Raw genomic sequence first — 17,504 nt, 5'->3', positions numbered from 1 at the left:
TTAGGTTTTCACTTGGAAAACTTTCTCTTTTGCTATATAAAGTAATCAGGCAGTTGGGAGTGTTTCTGGATTTGGCTGGCAAATCCAGATGGATTGTTTTCTGGAGAGAAGAACATAGAGGGGGTGAAGGGGAACCTGTGGAACCCTTGCAGTCCACTTAGCTCTGATAAAAGGGAGGAGTGTCCAAATCTTGGGAGTATGGTAATGGATAGACAAATGATCTTCCAGTAGGAATCTGGTTTGAAACAAATGATTTTCACTTTTGTCACTGCCATGTGGTGAAACAAATGCCTTTTCTCAGTCCCCACCCTTCTCCTGTTTTTATCTCTCTTAAGAGAAGCAAAAGTGACACAATTACAGATATTGGTTGGGAGAAGAACTTGAACTTTTATTAACACCCAAATAAGTATTGCAAACTAATTGCATTTATTTCTTTTAAATCTTTGTTGATGTGGAACTTCTAGAGTTGCTTTGTTGTGAACGTCTGTGTGTTGTTTTGCAGTAGAAAAAAGTTGAAGATGCTGCCTTGATGGGATAGATTCTGTGTATTTATCATTGTTGGATGTTCTCAAGTGTAGGTGGCTATTTGTAGGCCATCCTTGTAGCTCCATCTGCTGTACAACACTTTGAGTCAAAACATTTTACAGTTTGCTCAACACCCTGTTCCTTTCTAGTTTGACAATACTGTTTTTTGGAGTAACAGTTTAGGTGGCATGCGTGGTTCTGCACTTCTCACCTAGACTTGCAGATGAAGCTACAGTGGAAATAATCCTGAAATGAAGGTGGTGTTTAATTGCCTACTTTTTGACAGTAGCTTTGCCTCCAGCAGTTTGGGGTTTTCAGAAAATGTTCTAGGAAAAAGTAGATGCACTTTGTGTGTGTGTGTGGTAGGAACTTCTCATTCCTGAGAAGACGAGGACTTGGATCTCAAAGTTTGATAGCAGGAAACTATCATGAGATTGTCTGTTCATTAACTCGACCTTTTGTAGGCTTCTACATCCGCCACTAGTTCCAGTCCTTTTCCCTTTTCACCAGAGAATTAAGGGCTATGTCCCTTGCAATTGCATTTCTGGGTTTTGTTTTGTTTGCTTTCTTTTTTCATTCTAGTAGACAACATCTTAAAATTTGGAAAAATAATTTTCTATGTCTAATCCAGTTGTATATTTTCTCCTTTCATAGTGTTTCTTATAGCAGTTTTGCAATCTGGATTCTGATGGGTTTGATTCCTAGGAAGCCTAATTGTAAGTGTAGTTTTCCAGTGGATCAGTGAGACTAATCCAGCTGACTCCTGTGATCAGTCAGGGCCATCAGTGGGGATCTGTTGCTGGTGGTATAAAGGAAGAGCAGAGCAGCTATTTTGATGGCAGTGGATATCTGGGTCCTCTTTGGAGTTATGTGTAACTGTGCTCCCAATGTGGCAGTGCAGGCTGTGTTAGCAAAGCTGATTTTCCTCAGTGCTGTGCCTGAAACCACATTACCGGGAGTCAGACTGCCATGAGTGTGACAGCCAAATGCTGCTGGTGGTTTTAAAAACAGTTATTGGTGCTGAGTGTTGGGTACAGGAAACTGAAGACTGCTTCTGAAAAGTGGGCACTGAATTCCTGTCTGCTTGTTATGGCATGGCAAGAAAAGCTGCCTGTCTCATAAGCTTGCACAGATGTTTCAATCTGCAAGTAAATTGAGAATTATTAATGCTTAGTAACTTGACTTTAAAATGCAGTTCACTTCCTGAGTGTGCTCATGGTATTTGTAAGCTGAACACTTTGGAGGTTCAAGTGAAGTAGGATTTGAAAATTAGCTACATCCTGCTGCCAGGCGATCATGCTGTGACACAGGTCCAGAGGTTTGAGTTCTTTTACAGACTCATCTTGACCCTGACCTTATGTGTCTGCCCTTTGCATCTGTGCTGGAAGTTAATGCATTAACAGAATAAAGCTTCCTCTTGAGAAATAACTGCCTCTTCATGCTGCCAGCAGTGCAGTCAGCTGTGTCAGTACAGCACGCTGCCACATTGCCTCAGAGGAAGTTTCCCCAGCAGATGGCACATGGAATTTCTTTAACAGCATCCAAAAGCAGTAACTATATGTGTGTGTATATATATATATATGTGTGTGTGTGTGTCTGTGCCTGTGATTATTTACACATTGCCCAGGCCAGCCCCACTGGTGTGAGCAAGAAGAGATGCAAAAGAACAGCCCTAGCTTGCAAGCAAGCTGAGTGTGTTCTCTAAGCTTTTTGAGCAAATATTCAAAGGGGATACATATAATAAATTAGGCAAGAAAGTTGACGGGGAGTAGGACAGAAGATAGCATGAAAAAAGTAAAGTTTACTGCTCTGTTCTTATTTTATGGGATATCAGTAGGAGGTTTGCATTGTAGGATGATCAGAAGGGACACCAAGAAATTAGCTGAAATTATCTGTTCTGTATTCCTATCAAAGCAGAATCATTCATTTGAGAATCTTGATAAGTGTTTGTTATCAAAGGCTCTCATCACAGAGATCCTGTAATCTGTTCTAGTGCTTCCTAGTCCTTTATGATACAAATGGCTTGCTGCCATCTGAATGGTTAAACTGCCGCTTCTCATGTGATTTTGGACCATTAAATCTTTCTTACTGGAACAGACTGACAGACATGAGGGTTGTGTGCAGGGTAAGTGGAAATGAGGAGGTGTAGATGGCCTAGTCTCGCGTGGTGTGTGCAGGGACAGAAGGATCCTGTAGCACCATCTGCAGATTGATGGTGTTGCAGCACAGAAGAAGAGCTCTGGCCTCTCAGCCCGCAGCATTCCTGCCTTGCTTGGGTCCTCTGCAGCTCTCCTGTCCAGTGGCCTTCAGCTGCTGTGCCACAGTGGCTGCTCCAGGATACTCCTGGAGCCTTCCATGGAGGGCTGGGCAGGGTCTGACAGCTCCCCTCCCTCTCCCTTGTGTGCATCCTTCGGGAACCCCAGCTCTGAAAGTCACCTGGACAGGGAGAGGGTGCCCATATGCTGCTCACAGGAGAGGGGACAGAGGGGACATTTATTTGCCTTCTGTAGCCAGGGCTTAGGTTTTGAAGCAAACCAAGGCTGTGAATGTGACATGAATTCTGTAAGATGAGAGTCTAGATAGGGTTCAACATGCTTGCCATATGTTCTATTGTGGATGAGATACATAATAGTATTTATGACTGGGTTGGAGCTTCAGGGACAGCTCTGTGCCTGCAAAAACCACATTGCTGTAGCAGAACCAAGCAGCAGCTGAGCAGAAGGGCTCCTAATGGGATTTGAGCTGCTTCAGTCCACTAATGTCCACAACAAAAACGTGTTTTGTCTGGGCCAGCCTTAAATGCTGGTGAAGATTTGGGTTTTAAATTTGGACTTTGACAGCACACTAGGTCTAATTTGAATTTCTAATCAGAGTTAGAAGACCAAAATACTTTCTCAGTTGCTGCCTTTGCTAAATTAAGTATGCCCGAAGTAACAGCAGAGAAACACGAGGCAATAAGAAAAGGACAAGCGGGTCTTTGTGGAGCTGGAAGTGCAGGCACGGATTCCCAGCGCGGTCAGAGGATAAAGAAGCTCCGCTGCCCTTGCCGCGGATGCGCGGTGGCTTCCGAGCAGGGGGCGCGGGGCAGGCGGAGGTGAGGGCGGCCAGGCGGACATGAGGGCGGCCAGGCGGAGATGAGGGCGGCCAGGCGGAGATGAACGCGGGCAGCCCCCGCCGAGGGCCACGGCCGGTCCGAGCCCCGCCGCCCCGGCCCCGCCGTCCCTGAGGGGACCCGCCGGCCCCGCCCCTCCCGGCGGGGGCGAGCCCCGGCCGCGCTCTCCCATTGGCCGTGGCGGGCGCGGGGCCGCGGGCGGCGGCGTTGATTGGCCGCGGCGCGCGGGGTGGGCGGGGCGCGGCGGGCCGGGCGGCGGCGGGGCCGGCGGGACGCGGCCGGCCGAGCGCAGCGCAGCCCGGCGCGGCCGCCGCAGGACGCGCAGCCCGCACCTCCCGCACCTCCCGGTGAGCGCCCGAACCGCGCGGGGCCGCGGGCGGGCCGCTGCCTTCGCCGCCCGTCTCTCCCTCCCGGCAGCGGGACTCCCCGCGGGCCCCCATCGCCATCGCCGCGGGCGGCGGTGCCCGCGTTGCCGGGGCAGCCGCGCGTCTCCCGCCGCTCGCTGATGCCGTTCCGCCAGGTCCCGACCCGGCGCACCCTGCGGACCGCGGAGCGGCGCCGGGTCGCGACCGCGGGGCTTCCGCTGGCGGGCGGGGGTCGCGGAGGCCGGCGGACCCTGCCCTGCCCTGCCGGGCCCGGGCGTGGGCCGCTCCGTGCCCGCGGGGCCCGCGGAGCGCAGCAGGGTCCGGCCGCACCGGAGGCGGGTTTGGGATGCTCCGTGCCCCGGCAGCGGTACCCAGGGCATGGGGGTGGGCCTGGCACGGACCTGCGGCGGGGAAAGGGGAAAACGGGAACGTGCAAAACCCGTGAGAAAACAGCTGCGTGCCGTGGGAGAACGGCAGTGGCTTCGCGCGGAGGGCGCCCCTGGATGAGGAGTTGCAGGCAGCTGAGTAATGGTGTTAGTGGAGGCCTGTGCTGCACTTCAGCTGGGGTTCAGCCGGGCTTTTCAGTTTCCTGTTCTCCAGCTGGTCCTGGTGATGCAAAACCCAAGCCAATACCTCAGGCTTTGGTTTGATACATCCTTAGCATCGCTTCCCTTACAGCGCCTAAAGTAGCGCGGGGTTCTTCAGCCAGAGCTTTGCCTCTGCCTGGCTTGGCTTTTGCCTCCGTAATTCCCCATCTCTGTTTATTAAATAAGCAGAGAAGGAAATGATATGCAAAGAAACTGAACTACTGTGGGAGATTTCCAAGTAATTTTGTAATCAGTAATGAATGTTCAGGCTTACAATTACTGGATTTTGCCCTACAGTTCAAAGGCACAGTTGATGGGTATGGGCTCTTAAAAGGGTCTTTGCTCTTACAGTTTGAAGCAAGGAATTTGGTAAAGGTTGAAAGCTAACTGGTATAAAAGGAGAGTAATTGTAGGGTTACCTTCTGGAAGCTCTGCAGTAAGGAAATAACCTATTGAATCCTGTTATAATGTGGTTATTGTGTTATAAACTGAATTAGCAATTTTGCAGTGCTTGTTGCATTGGGTTTTTATTGTAATTGACTTTTCTGTAGTGTCAGTATTGGGCAAATCTGTCTGGGGGCAGTTTGTCTTCTCTGACTGGAGTTACAAACGCACACTTGGAGGTCAGTGATTCAAATGCAGGATCACAGCTCACCATAGTGAAGCGCAGCATATGCACAGAAGGGTAATATCTGGATTTTGTAGTGTTTCAGGCATTACTGGTCTAACTGTATAGATGGGAAAATTGTTACTGTGAGTTACATGCTGGGTAGCCTTGTGGACTGGGAATCAGTGTTCAGGTCTTCTGTGTGTGTGTGGTTCCTCCTGGACACCCCAGGTGCAGAGGACAGTGATTCAGAGATCTGCAGATAAATGGAGACCTGAGTCAGTCCATGTGTGGTGCTATTAGACAAACTGACCTCTTGCAAATTATGTGTGGGAAAATGCAATAAAACTGTTTTAATAATCTTTCATTAAGCCTTTAGTCTTCTGAGGGGTGACAGCCTCGGAGGCATACTGTACAGTGAAGTGTCTTGTGCATCCAGACACAAAGTAAAGTCAAATAAGTGGATAAAATTGGATATTTATGCCCAGAGGCAGTAAGCAAGCACAGCATGCAGATAAACACCAAGCAAATCCGTAGGTGTCCTGCTGGCAGCTGTGCAGTCATTGGGAAAGGAGAACATCCTGATCTGGATTTTTTCAGAAGCAGGGAGGAATTCAGATTCTGGCCTGCCAAGAGTATGTTCATTCAAACCAGCTCTTGCTGCCCCTGCCAGCAGCTTGGGGGTCTCCAGGTGGTTCCCCTTGCCCTGTCTGTGTGGTGTGCTGTTTAACAGCCAAGTTTGAGAGAATTTATCCAATGCCTTTGTTCCCCACAGGCACGCTGGGCAGCAGGCCAGCTGGAGCTGCCTGTGTGTGCAGGTGCAGCTGCAGAGGTGCCACTCCTACCCTGGGAGTGCAGAGTCTTCTCTGGGTTTGTGTTCGGAGTGTTGGGCCTGAATTAAAACAGCTCAGGTGATGTCATGATGTACCTCTGCTGCTGCTCAGCCTCAAAATTTCAGGATTAGAGTTCACAGCTGCTCTAAGGCCAGTTGGATCTGGTTTTTGGTTTACAAGTTTTGTTTCATGAATTCTAGGATTGAGAGTCCATTCCAGAAACACTGCTAAAATTTTTTGTCTGTTCCAATTACAAAATAAATTCCCTTGCTTTCTTACCCAAATGAAAACAGCTTGTGGAAGTGCCTCAGGAAAGAAGGCTGTTGAGTGGCAGTATGTGTAAGTGCTAGATGGACAGGGTGGCTCTCACTGCTGTATCTTTGTTGTAAAGATACAATCCAGGTGTATCTTTAAATCTTCCTGGTTTGGCTGTATATCAGAAACTTTACATCAAATGGGGACTCTGAACTTGGATGAATCTCTTTTGCTTTTGGCTTTGCCTTTGTCAGAGGGAGCAGGGAGGAGAATAGATCTTAACTAATTCTCAGATTTAATGTAAGACCTTTCTCATCATTATTGTTTTCAAATACATTTTTGTTCCTCTTTGTATGTTGCACCTTGTCCATCTGTGTGCACGACTTTTGTTCAAGAGGCTTTTCCAGTAGTGCCTGTTGTTCTTTTGCAGTTCTTTTTAAGCTCTTAAGAATTTTTCAGGCATAGTGATAAGTCTGAATCAAATAGTGACGTGTCTTATCCCACTTGAAGGAATAAGTAACATGAAAGAGCTGGGTTTCATCAGAAGGAAAGCAGCAGGTGCTGGTGGGTAGGGAGCTGTGAAAGTACAGGTAAGTAATGCAAACATGACACATCAGGAGCAGTGAAGCTTAAAGACCAAGAATTCACCACACATAATTATCACTGTGGGGTCCATTGCCTGTGGAAGGATGGATATGCTTTAAAAGTTATGTAACAGATTTATCTTTCCAGAGGCTGAAAACACCCTATTCTTTTTACAGATGGATCTGCTTTTAAAATTCTCTTCTTTACATATATAAGAGGTTGCCTTAGGGGTCAGAGCTGCTGCCAACTAAAAGTAGATAATTCTTCCAGCCACTGTTTTGTATCTTGAAAACCACCTCTGTCCCCTCTTGGTATGTTGTGATCTATTTTATCACATCATGGTCCTGTTGCCTGAAATGACAGCTATGGTCCAGGAAAACAGAGAAAGCGATATTTTCTTAGCCATATGGTATTTGTGCAAAAATGACAGTATTGTGGGGGTTTTCCAAAGCAAGCAAAGTGTCTAAACTGGAGAATATTGTTGTAAACTATTTCTGTGGCTTTCACACTCTCTTCTGATCTGTGGGAGTAAGATAATCTAATACAAGGATACATTACAGAACCTTTCCTTTCACAAATTATTTTACTCTTCATTTTCCACATTTAGCCAGTACTAGAAATTCAGCAGAAGAATGAGGTAGGAACCTTACTTATGTATTGCAGCTCTTGGCTGTGTGGAAGAAGCAGCTTGTCTCTCTTGCTGCCCAGTAGAGGTGCATCTACTTGCAGCAGGGAGAATATTTTTGGAGAGTATGGTTTTCTTGTTGAAAAGAAATCCCACTTTTTGCAGCATGACGTTTAGCTTCCTTTTCCTAGTTTGTGCATTTGGAGTATTTTGAATTTTGTGTGGGACAGCTTCTGTGGCCGTAAATTGTGTTGTGGAAATGGATGCATGTCCTAGCAAGGGTTGGACAGTCATGGAATGATTTTATGGCACCAGTCAGGAGCTGATTTCAAAGTGTCTTTGTGAAGGGTTAGGGTTGGGTACCTGCAGTGTCCAGGACACAGGTCTGCTCTAGTGATGGACTCAACTTTTATAAAATGATAAAGCTGTGCTGTCCTGTTTTGTGTGAGAAAGCATTGAAGTCACTCAGCTAAAAGTACTGCCTTTAGTAAGTGAACACTGTCAGCTTGAGGAAATGTGAATTTTGTTTTTCACACTTACTTCTCCTTTATAAAGTCTTCTGCCATTATTTCAGTGAACCTCTCTCCGTTTTTATGCAGGAGATAAAATATTTGCATAGTGAGTGCTTGTGTTGTACCAAACTCCTACTTGGGGCTCTGGCTGCAAGTACTATAGAATTTACTGCTCAATTTCTGTGGCAGGGTGTAAGGCACTTTGAAGGCAGTAAAGCTTCAGATCTGGTGACTTTCCCATTTACATTTTGTAATTTTCCTGAAATGCAATTTGGCATTGGCAGTGTATGTTTACCTTCTTGTGACTCTTGGGAAGCCTGGCAGTTCAAACACTAACATCTAGTTCTGCTGGTGTTCCTGAGGGATGTTCTTGCTAAAGAACTCATGTAAATAGTCAATATGTCTCAAATACACTCCAGGTGACAGGATGAAGTGCCAAACTTACTGGTTTAGCTGTGTAGCTGTAATTCTGAGTGTAGAAAAAACTTCTAAACCTATCTCCAGCTTTCCCGTATCTCAAACACTTAAAAATATTCATTATTTCAGCCGGAATTTCCCTTGCTGTCTCCAAACAAAGTTCAGTTTTAATTTTACAAATAAGAATACATTGCTTTGCAGCTGTTGTGCCCATATATAATTCTGTTTTACTTAGGAATGTTTTAGCAATGGCCTCAAAATGCCTGAAGTTTGAAACTTGGCAAGTTCAAGTACCTTGAAAATTGGTTGGATAACAGCAAAAAAATTGGGTAGTCCTGACCTGGCACCTGCTGGAATACACTAATCCGATTTAACCCTGACCTGCTTGGGTTTTCCAAGTGCCTTTTCCAAGGTGTGGGCAGCTGGTGGAACCCAGACTGTTCTGAGTGCATCCCTGAGATCCCTCCCAAGCTGTTCCTGTGCCTCGGGAGGGGGCTGCTGTTGTGAGAGAAACCTGTGCCTGCTTCCTTTGGTTTCTGGTGCATTTGTAGTCTGTGCTGGCTCCCTCAGGTGCCTTTTGCTGGGCCAGTGGGGAGCTTTGGGTTCAGGCTCCTGTGTCAGTCTGCTCTCTGTTCCCCACAGACCGTGTCACTGTCCCAGCTGTATGGGCCATATTTGGGACCATGGGTGATCCTGGAATCGGGATTAGAGCTTCTCTCATGCATTTCCTTTCATCTCTTCTGCCATCTACATGTCACAAGTGTGGCAAGCACATTTCTCTCCCTCTCAAGATTCTTCATAGAGGTGCACAGAGAGAAATGAAAGAGAAAACAATTTTTATTTCTGCTCCTTGTTTTTCCTATGTGGAATGTGTTTGGAGAATTGTTTACCTGGGGTGATTGCTTGATTGGATTCTGGTGAGGATTGTTTGAGCCTGATGGCCAATCCAACCCACCTGGGGCTGGGCTCTCGCAAGAAGGTCACAAGTTGTGGGAGAGTTAGAGTCAGAGAAAGTAGTATGTAGTTTTAGTATCCTCCTTTTATATAGTATATTAATGTATTTTAGCATAGTTATAATAAAGAAATAATTCAGCCTTCTGAATTGAGTCAGACATCGTCATTTCTTCCCATTGGGTTCACCTGCATTTACAATATCACGAGCACCAGATTCCCTCTCCTGGAGCCTTTCAGCCTGCCCACAGTGTCAGGGTGATGTGCCACAGCCCTTGTGTTTATGGTGTCTCAGATCTGTTTTAAAAGCTCTTAGTCCTGCCTGTCAGCTCTAAAAACAGATATTTCTGCCTAGAAGACCATTATAGCTCTGCAGGAGGCACGGCAGAGCATCCACTGTCCTGCTGGGTGAAGGAGCTGCTCGTGTGGAAAGGGAGGCTGGCAGGGGGATGGGGTGAACTGAGGGAAGCAGACCCTACCTGTGGTGTCAGTGGACAGCTCAGCCTGGGCTACACAGCCTACCTCTGGGTGGAATGTTTGCAGGAAATGGGGAAAAATGTTAACCAAGAGTGTGGATTACCAGCACAAGGTTTTCTTTCTAGTTGTTTTTTGGGGTATTGGGTCTTATTCAGGGTTGTTTTTTTTCCCCCTCCCCTTGTAACCTTGGTTTCATCATTGGTTTCTCACACAATAGAACAGTGGGTGTTGGGAAAACATAAATTAGTGATGATGTTGTGGTGTCCTATTTTTGATGTTTGGCTCAATTTTAAAGCATCCAGATTCCTTCAGTAAGCTGAAGGAACTGGGCAGCAAGTTCCTCATAGAAATATCTAACCCAGTGCTGACTGATTTCATTTAGGCTTTGTTTCTTGTACTCTTGATATCAATCACCTCTTCCTCTTCCTCTTTCCTCCCAGCAAATGAACAACCCTACAGATTTTTATCACAAGAGATACCACCTCTTGCCCTTCCAGGCTTTTTCCTTTCTGAATGAGGTAGTGCAGGAATGTAGGCTTCAGAAGCCACTGAGGAAAACAGGAAAAGAAAATTAGTTTGTAGGGAAAGGAAAGAATAATATGCCTCATTTGTATTTGTAACTCATCAAGCTCAATTTTGATTAAAGACTTGAACACCACCACAGCATGCCAATTTTGGCTTCCTCTTTGAGTGAAAGATGAAGTGTGCGGAGGTTCTTGGCAGCATCTCTTGACAACAAACACAACTGAAATCAACTCATATGTTTTAATTGGTCTGGCAATACTACAGAAATATGCATAAGTAACATAAATATCATGAAAATTAAGTACTTTAAATAGACTTGGTGTAACCTAATGGCACTAATGTTTTCTGTTTGTATTATGTTTCTTCCCAATTTGTCTGTCAGGTTCCTTCTCAAATAATGGGAACCAGCCATCTTTTTCTTCTCTGTTAAATCTCTTTCCACATCTGTCATGAATTACACATTTTTGCAAGGTTCTTGCTTCATATTGATGTTGTGATGTTCACAAAAAAAATTTAGGACACTGGGAGCAAGATGGAGGTAGTTTTAACAGCTCTCACTGTATATATCTGATTATATAAATGATTGCCTCGGTGAGAATTAGAGAACGGGACAGGTAAAAAAGCTGTTAAAAACAAAACCAAACTGCTCTAGAAAGATTTAAGGCCAAAGATGTTTTATGGCAACAGGCCAGAGGGTAATCCTGCCACAAAAAGCCATGCCTTCTCCATCCTTAACAGCTGCATCACTTCAGGCAAAGCTGAGCACACTGACGGGCCCCCATGGCAGGTGTGAGGGAAGGGATTTACCTGTATGGATCATGCTGCAGGTGTGAGGGATGGGATTTACCTGCATGGATCATGCTGCAGGTGTGAGGGATGGGATTACCTGTATGGACTGAGCTGTGGGTGTGAAGGATGGGATTACCTGTATGGACTGAGCTGTGGGTGTGAGGGATGGGATTTACCTGTATGGACTGAGCTGTGGGTGTGAGGGATGGGATTACCTGTATGGACTGAGCTGTGGGTGTGAGGGATGGGATTTACCTGTATGGACTGAGCTGTGGGTGTGAGGGATGGGATTACCTGTATGGACTGAGCTGTGGGTGTGAGGGATGGGATTACCTGTATGGACTGAGCTGTGGGTGTGAGGGATGGGATTTACCTGTATGGACCATGCTGCAGGTGTGAGGGATGGGATTTACCTGTATGAACTGAGCTGTGGGTGTGAGGGATAGGATTACCTGTATGGACTCAGCTGTGGGTGTGAGGGATGGGATTACCTGTATGAACTGAGCTGTCCTTCTCTATCATGTTCTCCCCTCTCAGCTCCAGTATAAAGCAAGCCTTGTTTTTTGCTCCACAGCTATTGCTGCAATGCAGCTTCCTGGAGAGAGAAATAGGATTACACAATCAGAGTGTGCTGGTGGAGGTAGGAGAGCAGAGGATGAGCTGGGCTCGGATGAACTCCACATTCCTTGTTTGCAGGGTGGTTTTACCAGGTAATGGATCTACAGGGGAGCAGATCTTACTTTGTTCTGTGGTTTGGGCACGGGGAGTTGGAAGGGGCTGCTGGAACAAGATGCTTCTGCCTTGGCTGTTGTGAAAAGCAGCTGAAGCAAAGCATAGAAAGAGCTGGTTAGTGTTACAAAAGGAGGGAGTAGAGGCAAGTGGAGACAATGACAAGCAGTGCTAGGGGCTGGATTCATGTTATAGGGCCTTTGAGAAGGACTTTACTGATTGCAGCAACAATTTGTGCATTGCAGTAACTATCACTGACAAATCTTGTGCTTTTCTTCTTATAATAATGAAATTCAAATGCCATTTCCTTTTAGTAGTAACAGGAGACTGCTTGCCTAATTTCTCGTCAGTAATTTTTTTTTCCTTGGCCAAGAAGGTGATTGGAAAACACTTCTTGTTTCTGATGCAGGCTGTAGGATTCCTGCATTTATCCATAAAAATCCATTACCTGATTGTGTATCAGTTTTGAGTTTGTTGTTTTGCTTCTCTGTAGATTTTGATGTATAGGATTTGGTTCAATCAAAAGGGTAGGACTGACTGTGGCCATGGGTTCCATGGGTAGGTGATGTTTCAACAGGGAGTCAGCTGTGGTGGCTCCTCAGGGTAGACTTCTTGTTCCTCACACTGCTTGGTTGTTTCCTTCCAGTGGTTTGCTCTGAGCTGAACTTGTGACTCCACTGGACACCAGAAGGGTTTGGTGATTTTTCTTCTTCAAATTAGGAATCTCTCTGGTGTGAATGGTACACTGAGTGCTGGGACCAGTGGCAGGAAAGCTAGCTCAAAGTGGGGTTCTTCAGAAAAGAAGCTCAGAAGATGCAAACCCAGGGCTGGTTGCATCATTTTGGAATACAACACTTGCATAAAGTACTTTTTTTTTCACAGAAAATATGCAGAGAAAATTAGTTTCCAGAGTGATCTGATAAATGACAGGAAATGGCTCACAGCTTCTCTTTTGTTGTTCCAAAGGGGAAAGAGAGGAGAAAGGAACTGTTTGTTATATCTGGTCAAAATCCACATGCAGCCTTGCATAACTGATCCTCTGCTCTGGCTGGTAAGATTAGCAGGCTTGCAGCCACATTCCTCTCATCTCTTGTGAAACTCCAGCCTCTGAATATCGTTTATTTATTGTCAGTAGTTAACAGCAGAGAGGGAAAAGGGGCAGCTTAAGATGATAGTGACACTAACAAAGCATGTGATGTATCTTCTGTGAAGAATTACCTGATTACTGATAAATCCTGCAGTTGCATCCCTTTGGTGAAACTGTGATTTTATGAAGGAGAAGGGAAAATTGCTGTTGTTGTTTTCCTGAGCTTCTGTGGCAGTGCCCTCTTGAGAGAGGTTAAGTGCCAGTGAGGGCAGGACTCTGAAAGGAACCACTTGCTGTCCAGTTGTGCTAATGCTGCTCATTTTTTTAAGCTACCCTTGGGAAGATAAACATCTCCGACAAAAAGTTTTTGTTAAATAAATAAGCAAGCTGTTCAACCTGACTACTAGCTCGTTATTCCATACTGATTGTATTCATCCTTGAGTAGTTATCCTGGGTTGGTTTTCCCACTGTTCATCCAGCCTCTCTTAGAATCACAGTAATACAAGGCATCCTTCATCAGTTTCCTGATCCCAAGTCCCTCTTCTATTACCCCAGCAAGTAAACTGGACTTGCTTAACTTGTATTAGAATTTCTACAAAGATTTATCCAAGTCTTTATGGAAATTTTCCCAAAACTGGTCAACACTTTTTAACTGCCTGAATGTGGTGCATAAAATGTCCTCTTGGATGTGCCAGACTGAAGAGCTGAGCCCAGTTTCTTGTGTGTGTCAGGGTTACCATGAGAGTTGAGGGTGCAGTAGAGATGTACCTGGATGAGCCTTCATCAGTGAGTTTAGCCATTAGCACACTTAGTAAGCTCCAATTTATCTCCTCAAATCCGTATCCAGGTATTTAGTACCTGTGTGATAGTGCAGCAGATACATTAGTTTGGTTAAACAGGCAATATAGAAGGAGTAAATAAGCACAGTTCAGGCAGCAGCCTTGTGGATTTTTCCCTAGTGGGTAACTTTCAGGTTTTGATCACCATAGATTCTTCCAGTTCCCAGTTTTTCTACCTTGCCTTCAATTCAGCAGAGTTCTTTGGCCCATTCCCAACTCTAGTTTTGTGAATGGGCCCAGTGAAATAAAAGGGACCACTCGAGAAACACGTATCTTGCTGAATCAGATTGGCACTAGTTTCTTTCTCCATCTGGAGCCCAAAAATAATGTTCTAAACATACTATAGAATTTAGTAACAGAGTCTTTTTAACACTATGTACATATCTGTGTTTCCTGAACTGTTTTGAAAACTCCTCAACTGCTGTTCCTTTTTACCTATTACCTAAATAAACAAGAAATAATAGGACTTCTGAATAGTAGAATTTTCATAGTAATTGTGCTTCATTCCTATATTCCTTTCCTTCTGAATGTGAAGTTCTCAGGTTTAATGGGAATTAAAGCAGTTGACATCTGAAGAACAGAGGGGGTGATCCCCCTGTGCCTGGGTCAGGGTGAGTTACAGCAGTTACTCGTTAGTGAGTAGTGCAGGGGCAGCTCAGCTGTGCCTTGCACACATGCAACCTCTGACTTTTTCAAGCTCCACATCTGCCCACCAAATGAAATCCCTGCAGCTAGTGGTATTGATCGTGCTGAATTCCACTCTGTTCATGAGCCTTTTAACTTCTTTCACAAAAGAAGAACGGCCTCTGTGCACGGAGTGTAAAGCTACTGGATGTGCTGAGGTAGGAAGAGCCTTCTGGCCAGCCACAGGCTGGAAAGCTGCAGTGTGCTGGCTTTCCCACAAAGCTAAGCAATCCCAGTTGTCCTTTTTATTTTGATTTGCCCTTCATGGTAATCCTCTTTGGCCAAATAAGATCTTTATCCTACTGTCTGCAATTTTTTTGCTCAAATTTTTATAATTAACTTGGGGTCACCATTTATATAGTCTTACTTTGTTTCCTTCCAACTGTATTGAATTACTTTTTAATATATTTTAAGGTGAACCGAGTGATTACTGCTGACAGTACCTAAAAGTTGATCTGACACTCCAGCTTGTGCTATATTCCTTCACCAAACACAACAAGCCCTTAGGAGAGGTATTGCTTTCCCTCTTCATGCAGGTTTGGGGTCCTGCTGTTGATTCTTTGGCACCTCTGTTTTATGAAGGAGGCCTAAGACTTGGTGCTGAGTATCCTGCATGCTTTACTCTCTGCTTTGTGGTATTGATGTGTTTTGTTCCCATTTCTTGCAAATGTGTATGACATTTAGGATTTTGACATCTTGTCTCTACCCTGAAGTTGCTATTTCTGAATACTGAATTATCCTCAGGTAGCTGCGTTGTTTGAAATGCTTTGTTTTTCTTAACAAAGTGTAGCAGGTGCTTTCTAGGGTGTGAGGCAGGGGTTAAGGAAGGCTATAGAGTTGCTTCTGGAGGAATTTGCCATCATTTGTAGTGAAATGCACTGCTAACATAGTAAACCTTCTAATATTTTCCATAAAAACAAAATATCTTTGGTACTGTGTGCTTTTCTTGGTGTTGTGGACCAGCCTGGCCAGAATCTGATCCCTCTTTCGCCTTGTGTCATCACTATTTATTTCAGAAGGATGTTTGTAGCATTGATACAGAGAAATATATTAACAGTTGCCTCGCCTGAAGCTGGAGATTACTTTGTAGCAGTGAAGGATTGTGTACTGAGTGAATCTTCCTTTGACAACTGCAAATTAGACCAGAATGTGAACTTAATGCAGGTGGTTGGCCACATCCTTTCCAATAACAGACTGTTTAAACAGATTTCTTTACCAGTGTTCTCTGGATAAAATCAAATTCAAATCCATGGGGTTTTAGTTACAGCTCTCACTTTCGTGGACTGCACATTTTTAATACATCTTAAATAAATTGTTGATAGTTTAGTTGCTTCAAATCACTGACATGGGACTTCTAAGTTTTTTGCCTTGCAACAGGACTTAAATAATCATTGTCATCCTCTTTGTGCATCCAGCCTGCCAGGCAGGGTAATTGTGGGTATGGAGGGATGAAAGCAGCCATACAGAACAGCAACAATTTAGGCTCTCCCCAGAAAGTGGCAGTTTGGTGTTAAGCCATTTGATGCTAGGGTTAGAGCAAAAGAAATCCACTACAAATAAAGGTGTACAGCGGAGTTGTTACCTCTCTGCAGGATGGGTTCCAGGCAGTCAGACGCAATGTGACTCAGCACAAGGGACACGGTGCTGATGGAGTCTCTACATGATGTTGCCATATAACTTGTTAGCACTTTTACTTTTCATCCAGCATCGTTTTGGTTAATGAGTTTAGCCTCCTATCATCCAAGGCAACACTCAGCAAAGGGACAAGAAACTCAGTCTTCCTTAGGAGCTGTAACCCTGATTATTACTGCACTGAATAAGTGTAGTAATAAATCACTGACACAATGAATTGCTCTTGAATTCAGTGTTTTATACATGGTGAATCTAAGCGCCTATAGCTTTTCTCAGTCCTTCCCCCTCTTCTTTGTGACGTGTTCCTGCATTAACCATCTGTGTGAATTGGATTGTGGCGCTTTCTGTGGTAGATTATCTGGCTAACAAGTTCAGTTTAGAACCACCAGATTGTTCAAATGACTGGTAACCAGTACAGGCCAGTTTAAATGTGTTGTTTACAGACTGTGTATGTATTAATAACAAATTTTAAATTATGAGCAAGGTGAGGGATGAGGTTCAGTTCTTATTTTGGATCAAATCAACTGCTTGTTGTGGGATCTGTCTTACAAATAACTGCAGTATGGGCTCCTTTCTTGGTAGCTGCTCACAGTACTCACATGAGATCGCAGGCTACAGTCTCCAGCAAAGGAGAAGGGGACCAGAACAGGATTAACTACCAATTAACCATTGGATTCTCTTCCTTGTTGGTATTAGTGGCATTTTGATTGGCAGTTTGTCTGGATGCTGATCAATTGTCCATTTTGTGTAGAAAATATCTGGAAAACAACATGGTGACTTTAAAACTTGTACTCCCCCATTAATGGGTTGTGTGGATACTGATGTGGCATCTGTTGGTGTGTAAATGGCCTGGGCAAGGTAGTGTGTTAAACAGAGACACTGCAGAGTGTGTCTGCTCTGCCTGCACGACTTTGTCCCTCACTGCTCCTGTGTTAGCACAGCGACCATCACACCATTCACCCCAACCCAGCCAATACTGCTGCTGTGCCTGCTCTGAGAGAAGGGGGACAGGGAAGGTGAAGCTGCAGGAGCAGCACAAACTGGAGTCATGCAGTTTCCAGGGACCTTATCTGTCTCCTGTAAGCATTGCATCTTCCATCTTTGTCCCTTGCTGCTGGTATCTGTCCTTGCCTCTGCCTGCCTCAGGCCCTTCCTTGTGCCCGACTCTGCTTGTGCTGAGCCAGCAGCTCAAGTCTGGGGCTCTCTCTGGCTGCTCCCTCATCTCCCCCCTTGCAGACAGGGTGCCACACCTCAGCCAGAGCCCTGTGCTGAGGAAGCATCCTGCCCAAGGGCTGCATCCCACAGCTGGAGCCTGCAGAGCCTGGAGCAGGACCCCCATCTCGGACCTGGTGCCTGGCTCCCTGCTGC

This window comes from Taeniopygia guttata, chromosome 14, assembly GCF_048771995.1.
Source record: "Taeniopygia guttata chromosome 14, bTaeGut7.mat, whole genome shotgun sequence".
In the NCBI taxonomy this organism is placed as follows: domain Eukaryota; kingdom Metazoa; phylum Chordata; class Aves; order Passeriformes; family Estrildidae; genus Taeniopygia; species Taeniopygia guttata.
Note: the sequence above shows the minus strand (reverse complement) of the source record.